The sequence below is a fragment of the Coregonus lavaretus genome (genome assembly GCF_964263955.1).
Source record: "Coregonus lavaretus genome assembly, chromosome: 34".
Classification (NCBI taxonomy): domain Eukaryota; kingdom Metazoa; phylum Chordata; class Actinopteri; order Salmoniformes; family Salmonidae; genus Coregonus; species Coregonus lavaretus.
In genome coordinates, this window is record NC_140021.1 from 10,175,895 (window position 1) to 10,184,606 (window position 8,712).

Genomic DNA, 8,712 nt, shown 5'->3' on the forward strand with positions numbered 1-8,712 from the left:
TCTCAGATAAACCCTCGGGATTGAAGATTGGACTGCTATAACTACCAATGGTGCAGTCCTGGAGGGGTTTGTTCTTGTACTGTCAGTTATCCAGGCTGTGTGATGAAGGTAGTGGTGATTTCAACACATTTTTATAAATGCTACAAATATCATGGCAGCAAATGGTATATTTGAGTTTGGCTGCTGACGTGACTCCGGTCCTGGGTGTCCTACCATGTCTGAGAGTGATGTCGTTTTCACATGGCGCTCACTGCATCTTCCAGTAACTTGCTCCTCAGCCACAGCTTACTGTGGGCCTCAGCAAGGGAGATCCTGGGAGACAAACACCAATTTAAGTAAAATAATACTTTATCTTAAAGGGGACATTATGTGGAAGTTACATATATTGATTGTGATTCTGTTGCCCAAAGATATCACAATTTGAAGAGGAAAAGCAGAATTTTCTGTGATGAATCATTAACTGGCAATGCACAATAACCACAAGATAAACAGAATAATACATTGCAAATACAGTGTGGGAACAGGCTTTCAGATCATAATGATTTGCCTTCTTTATATCGTGCCCTCGATGAAATGGGGTTCATTTTTACTGTTACTTTTCACACAATCTGACAATGTTAAAAGATTTCCCAAACTATGAATAATAGTCTGGAGTCAGGTACACAATTACAGGCTCAATAAATGAAGGATGGTGTGCCACCCTGTGGACAAATATGGGATTACAGAGAACACTGCTAAATCGCAGGCGCTGTGTAGATTAAGACACCGCGGAGCCCGGCCCAACATATGGCTCAGAAAACGTACCTCAATCCAGGGATGAGAAATGCGTTGTACTCCGTATTGTCCCATTATCCCAACTGTTACACCGAGAAGATTGAACGACTGCTACCACATTAGTACACTTCAATCATTTTCTCTGCTCCAGGGCTCAGATCTGTCTGGATCTATGGGAAGGAGAGCACCATGTCCCCCCAGTGTAAACAACCGAGCACTACCAAAGATGAGTCCAAATGTTGTCTGTCACAGAGCACTTTGGGGGCATTTACTGTAATGGTGTGCATATGTATTTTGCATGCATCATATGCTACAGGAGATGGTGTCAATTACCATCATATACTGTAGTATGTACAGTATTGTGTGGTTTACCTCCTGGTAGTCCTGTGTGGTGAACTGCATGCAGGATGGGTAGAGGGGCTCTCTGGGCTGCACTGCCTGCCTGAGGGTGTGCACCGTCTGGGCGAGCAGGGTGTGCTCTCCCCCGTCTCCCGACACTGGATCACCAGGCCAAAGGCCTCAGCCAGCTGGGCAGGGACCGGGCGCATGTCCTACACAATGGTCAACGTGTTTTCATGTGGCTGGTAGCTTCAGAGGAGAATAGTAGCCTTCCTGGACCAGGACTGGGCAGCCTCCCCCTTGTGTAAAAATACTTTGACCTACTACCTTAACATGGAAGTACTGTATTCACCAGTACTATATTTACCACTACAGTATTACTGTTTCTTGTCCATCCTAAATTGGCGCTGAAGGCATTGTCTATTCTTGGGCTGGGTTTGTTTGGGCGGTATCCTGTTCTCTGAATGGGAGCAATTAACTGCTTCCTCTGGAGAGAGTAAATAGTCTTCCGTTCCTGTTTTGCCTACATAAAGCACACGCCTAAATACACAGTTGGCTCTGAGAGATTTGATATTTCTGCAATCCGGAATACATTGTCTTTGCCAGTGCTGAGTTCTATTGGCATTGTGTGATATGATAAAAGGCTTCAAATTGCTCACATGGAATTGCATTGTTGCAGAATCACCACATGAGACTACACTCAGATTTATCAAGTGCTGTAGTCCAATACTTTTGAATCATAATGTAAATTGAACAACACAGTGAAAGCCAACAATGACCCAACCGCTGTTCCCAGCACTACATTGTCAGTCCTGATGGTCTTCTTTGAGGGGGCTGTGGACTCTGCCAGGGCGCAGAAGCTGCACTGGATGGGAAAGGAGATCTGTTGGTCAGCATCTTCTCCATACTTCTACCCTGGGATGATCACAGACACAGTCCGACTCTCCAGAGCTAGAAGAAGGTGGGGAAAGAGAGCGGTCAAAGGTGAACTGTGTTGGGGTCAAAGGTGAACTAACTGTGTTGGGGTGGACTGAAGACAGAGGCCCAATGCCGAGACCAATCCCTAGAGTCATACACTCAAATAACCTACTCTACACGTTGTGTATCACAGGAGGTGCCATAATGTTTCTTCATTGCTGCATTGCTTTGACAAGACAACGCATTAGCTAGAGCTGAATCAGACTGGCCCCCAGGCTACAAGGTAAGCAGGGCTCAGCACCTGACTGAAGGGCATCCATCTTGTTCTTCCTATAGTGGCCCAGGTCCCCAAGCATGCAGACGCCCCCGGTGGCCAGAAAGGCAGAGCCAGCGTGGATGTTGGCCGTGCTCATCCCGAGACAGCGAGGCAAACATCTCCCGTTTCAGCGTCTCACCCCACCGCCAGCCAGGCCCAGGCTGTACATCATCAGCCTAAAGGCCAAATCAAACTAAATGCAAACAAGCATTCCTCTGCGTAGATGCGAGAAAAATAGACTTGCTTTCTAATTTGAAGCGCATGACGCTTTCTGTCATTCACTACCGTGCATTCTAATTCCAGCGTGTACACGCTCGTTCCGTTTGATTTGGCCTTAAGACAGGGTAACGGAGGGTGTTGACTTGAATATAGGCATAGTACATTTTTATTGTAATTTGGTCAATGAGTGATTATACTGCGTTTCCTAAGAACTTAGTTGATTGATTCAGAGATTGATTAATTGACTGACTGAATGAATGATGAGATGTAGTACCTGTCCAGTTTGAATGTGTCAGAAGTCAGGGCTAGCAGGTCCAGGCGGTGCAGTGAGTCTGGGTTGTCCCCCCGGCCCTGGACCAGGCCGAGAAGCAGGCCCAGCTTCAGACTGCTGTACAGGCCCGGGGGAACCACAGCAGAGCCCGACGAGTTAGCCACGATGGCAGAGAACCTCCAGGGAGAACAGGCTGTGGCCGTCAACAGGGCCTGGAAGTTAGAGCTGATGGTGCCAGGGTGAACGGTGGAGTGTATCTTACAACTGAGGTGTGACGTGTTGTCAATGCAAATACTGTATAGTACAGCAGAGGCTGGTGGGAGGAGCTATAGGAGGACTGGCTCATTGGAATGGAATAAATGTAAAGGTATCAAAGACATCAAACATGGAAACCACACATTTGACTCAGTTCCATTTATTCCATTCCAGCCATTACAATGAGCCCGTCCTCCTATAGCTCCTCCCACCAGCCTCCTCTGGTATAGTATAGGCATGTGACAGAGAGCTAACACACAGACACACATACAAGCACATGAATGTTCCCTATGAACGGCTTTCTCAGAGAAGCTGATAACAAGGCCTATAGCTTAGGATAGGATGTAATGTAAACTGATCTGTACCACTGTAAGCATGCATATCCACTACTAGTCAAAAGTTTGGACACACCTACTCATTCAAGGGATTTTCTTTATTTTTACTATTTTTTTACATTGTAGAAAAGTAGTGAAGACATCAAAACTATGAAATAACACATATGGAATCATGTAGTAACCAAAAAAAAGTGTTAAACAAATTAAAATATATTTTATATTTGAGATTCTTCAAATAGCCACACTTTGCCTTGATGACAGCTTTGCACACTCTTGGCATTCTCTCAACCAGCTTCATGAGGTAGTCACCTGGAATGCATTTCAATTAAAAGGTGTGCCTTCTTATATTTGTGGAATTTCTTTCCTTCTTAATGTGTTTGAGCCAATCAGTTGTGTTGTGACAAGGTAGGGGTTATACAGAAGATAGCCCTATTTGGTAAAAGACCAAGTCCATATTATGGCAAGAACAGCTCAAATAAGCAAAGAGAAACGACAGTCCATCATTACTTTAAGACATGAAGGTCAGTCAATACGGAACATTTCAAGAACTGAAAGTTTCTTCAAGTGCTGTCGCAAAAACCATCAAGCGCTATGATGAAACTGGCTCTCATGAGGACCGCCACATAAATGGAAGACCCAGAGTTATCTCTGCTGCAGAGGATAAGTTCATTAGAGTTACCAGCCTCAGAAATTGCAGGCCAAATAAATGCTTCACAGAGTTCAAGTAACAGACACATCTCAACATCAACTGTTCAGAGGGGACTGTGTGAATCAGGCCTTCATGGTCGAATTCCTGCAATGAAACCACTACTAAAGGACACCAATAAGAAGAAGAGACCTGCTTGGGCCAAGAAACACGAGCAATGGACATTAGACCGGTGGAAATGTGTCCTTTGGTCTGGGGTCCAAATTGGAGATTTTTGGTTGCAACCGCCGTGTCTTTGTGAGACGCGGTGTGGGTGAACAGATGATCTCTGCATGTGTAGTTCCCACCATAAAGCATGGAGGAGGAGTTGTTATTGTGTGGGAGTGCTTTGCTGGTGACACTGTCTGTGATTTATTTAGAATTCAAGGCACACTTAACCAGCATGGCTACCACAGCATTCTGCAGCGATACGCCATCCCATCTGGTTTGGGCTTAGTGGGACTATCATTTGTTTTTTAACAGGACAATGACCCAACACACCTCCAGGCTGTGTAAGGGCTATTTTACCAAGAAGGAGAGTGATGGAGTGCTGCATCAGATGACCTGGCCTCCACAACCCAATTGAGATGGTTTGGGATGAGTCGGACCGCAGAGTGAAGAAAAAGCAGCCAACAAGTGCTCAGCATATGTGGGAACTCCTTCAAGACTGTTGGAAAAGCATTCCAGGTGAAACTGGTTGAGAGAATGCCAAGAGTGTGCAAAGCTGTCATCAAGGCAAATGGCGGCTATTTGAAGAATCTCAAATATAAAATATATTTTGATTTGTTTAACACTTTTTTGGTTACTACATGATTCCATATGTGTTATTTCATAATTTTGATGTATTCACTATTATTCTGCAATGTAAAAAATAAAGAAAAACCCTTAAATGAGTAGGTGTGTCCAAACTTTTGACTGGTACTGTAGGTTCTTACACTCAGGCTCCCACTGTTGAACGCTATTGGCCTCCATGCTCCGGTATACCCAGCACCCAGTACAGACGTCCAATCTTCATGGAGATACACAGTTAATCTACATACAACGTTACGAGGGAAACAAAACCATAACACTCAGAGGGGTTGTGCTGTTCTGCGGTCTCCTGATTATTTGAGGAACATGCAAGGCACCTACACGTCCCTGCCAAGAACAACACAGGAACGAGGCCCTCGGAACAAAGATCTCACTGTGTGCATCGTGCGACTCAACTAATGAGTGTTTCTTACACTTATAACATATATGTTTAGTAACGTGAGCCCGTTGTGTTTAATTCCTCCAGAAGACTAGGTCAACAGAATATGCTAATACTGGCACTGAGAATCACTGCTCTCTCAGGGGGTAATGGCTGGAAAATGTTATTGGAGGGGACAGGAACACCTAATATCGCACCCAGGGGCACCACTGCATGGCCGACTCCTCAAACGTCTGTTTATTTCAACTCTCCCCCACTGGGGTTGGGCTCCAAAATTATGTTTGTTTTCGAAAAGGAAGAGAAAATTCATAAATGTCTAAGTAACCTTTTCTAAGGAGATATCGAAGTCACATCTATTAAAAACAAAATCATGACTTGCAATACAAATCAAATTATATTTGTCACATGCGCCGAATACAACAGGTGTACAACCTTACTGTGAAATGCTTACTTACAAGCCCTTAACCAACAATGCAGTTTTAGGGTTACGGCTAGGGTTAGGGTTGAGCCGGGGTGTGGACATGAAGCAAGGGTTAGGGTTGAGCCGGGGTGTGGACATGAAGCCTCTGCCCAGACTTTGCTGAAGCATGCCAGATCGTACAAAGTCTGGATCGGTATTTTACATATCAGCTAACAACATCGTATCAAATCAAATCTTATTTGTCACATGCGCCGAATACAACAGGTGTAGACCTTACCGTGAAATGCTTACTTACAAGCCCTTAACCAACAATGCAATTTTAAGAAAATAGAGTTAAGAAAATATTTACTAAATAAAAAAAAAAAAAAAAAAAAAAAAAAGTAAAATAAATTATACACTATAAAATAACAATAATGAGGCTATATACAGGGGGTACCGGTACCGAGTCAATGTGCGGGGGAACAGGTTAGTCGAGGTAATTTGTACATGTAGGTAGGGGTAAAGTGACTGCATAGATAATAAACAGCGAGTAGCAGCAGTATAAAAACATTATGATACATTTACCAGATTGTGAGCCTACCTCTGAGAAACAGAGTGGCAGACTGGTACCTGAGGGCACTGGGAGGATGGACTTTCAGGACATCCAGTGCTTTGACATGGATAAGCTCTACTAGGTGCTTGTCTGTTTCAAAACCGTATTGTATTTAAACAACAGCTACATGTAAGCATGGCATGTGAGGCTACTTCATCAGATACCATTCAGGGACAAAGCCAATTAGTGGGATCATTCTCACCCCCCAGCACATGGAACTTGACATCCTTTTTAAAGGTGAGAGGAGCAGAGCAGGCAGCTGAAGTAATTCCTCACTGTGGCCATCTACGTGGCCTCTGATGTGATGGAACCCTGAGGATAGCGTCATACTACAGAATTATAAATGGTTTTGTAAATGGCAACACTGATGTTATGAATACAGAAATAGCATGGCACACATGTTACTTGTAGTAGGCCTACAGTGGGGAGAACAAGTATTTGATACACTGCCGATTTTGCAGGTTTTCCTACTTACAAAGCATGTAGAGGTCTGTCATTTTTATCATAGGTACACTTCAACTGTGAGAGACGGAAACTAAAACAAAAATCCAGAAAATCACATTGTATGATTTTTAAGTAATTAATTTGCATTTTATTGCATGACATAAGTATTTGATACATCAGAAAAGCAGAACTTAATATTTGGTACAGAAACCTTTGTTTGCAATTACAGAGATCATACGTTTCCTGTAGGTCTTGACCAGGTTTGCACACACTGCAGCAGGGATTTTGGCCCACTCCTCCATACAGACCTTCTCCAGATCCTTCAGGTTTCGGGGCTGTCGCTGGGCAATACGGACTTTCAGCTCCCTCCAAAGATTTTCTATTGGGTTCAGATCTGGAGACTGGCTAGGCCACTCCAGGACCTTGAGATACTTCTTACGGAGCCACGCCTTAGTTGCCCTGGCTGTGTGTTTCGGGTCGTTGTCATGCTGGAAGACCCAGCCACGACCCATCTTCAATGCTCTTACTGAGGGAAGGAGGTTGTTGGCCAAGATCTCGCGATACATGGCCCCATCCATCCTCCCCTCAATACGATGCAGTCGTCCTGTCCTCTTTGCAGAAAAGCATCCCCAAAGAATGATGTTTCCACCTCCATGCTTCATGGTTGGGATGGTGTTCTTGGGGTTGTACTCATCCTTCTTCTTCCTCCAAACAAGGCGAGTGGAGTTTAGACCAAAAAGCTCTATTTTTGTCTCATCAGACCACATGACCTTCTCCCATTCCTCCTCTGGATCATCCAGATGGTCATTGGCAAACTTCAGACGGGACATGCGCTGGCTTGAGCAGGGGGACCTTGCGTGCGCTGCAGGATTTTAATCCATGACGGCGTAGTGTGTTACTAAGTGTGTTACAAGCTGCTTGCCTATTGTCCTGTAGCCCATCCCAGCCTTGTGCAGGTCTACAATTTTATCCCTGACGTCCTTACACAGCTCTCTGGTCTTGGCCATTGTGGAGAGGTTGGAGTCTGTTTGATTGAGTGTGTGGACAGGTGTCTTTTATACAGGTAACGAGTTCAAATAGGTGCAGTTAATACAGGTAATGAGTGGAGAACAGGAGGGCTTCTTAAAGAAAAACTAACAGGTCTGTGAGAGCCGGAATTCTTACTGGTTGGTAGGTGATCAAATACTTATGTCATGCAATAAAATGCAAATTAATTACTTAAAAATCATACAATGTGATTTTCTGGATTTTTGTTTTTATATTCCCTCTCTCACAGTTGAAGTGATAAAAAATTACAGACCTCTACATGCTTTGTAAGTAGGAAAACCTGCAAAATCGGCAGTGTATCAAAAACTTGTTCTCCCCACTGTACCTGTTGTGCAGGGACAGTCCTCCTCAGAACAGAGGAAGCTGGCGACCCTCCTCATGGTGATGACCAGGCCCTCCATGGCAACGGGCCTCATGGGGCCGTAACCATGGGGAAACACACAGAGATCCAGGGTGTACTCAGGGAACGGAGGGAGGTGTGTAAACTAAATGATCACATTCACCTGACTTTCTGTGTGTATTTTCTCTATGAGGGAGAGTGTCTTTATTGACAATAAACCTGAAGGGGAGTGACACAAAACGTCAATTTGGGTATGTTCCAAATTCATGGTTTGAATAGAGTAATGGGAGATAACGATGTTTTGGACTTACTGACTGAAATAGTGCCGTAGCTTTGAGGGGGTCACGGAGCACACAGTCACCCAATCTAGGATCCAGTTCTATTAGGACGGAAGGGTTCACGCTGACACAGAACTGATACACAGCCTCACTCTGCTGGGGATCTGAAGGGAAAATGAACTTGGGTGATATTAGTGGACGTTATAATATATAGCTACATCAAAATTGGACAGATATAACCATCCGTTATTTGACAGCATAAGAGCTTCCTGTCATCTATGAAGGACTG

General features: G+C 44.3%; 1 pseudogene across 1 annotated transcript; it reads right to left on the reverse strand.

The window, feature by feature from the left end:
- Positions 1-674: 674 nt before the first annotated feature.
- LOC311109267 (minichromosome maintenance domain-containing protein 2-like) lies at positions 675-6,599 on the reverse strand (annotated as a pseudogene). Its single transcript has 7 exons — positions 6,517-6,599; positions 6,287-6,404; positions 2,813-3,062; positions 2,333-2,523; positions 1,893-2,064; positions 1,147-1,216; positions 675-701 (listed from the first exon to the last, which is right to left on the reverse strand). The product of its transcript is annotated as a minichromosome maintenance domain-containing protein 2-like (transcript).
- Positions 6,600-8,712: the final 2,113 nt, after the last annotated feature.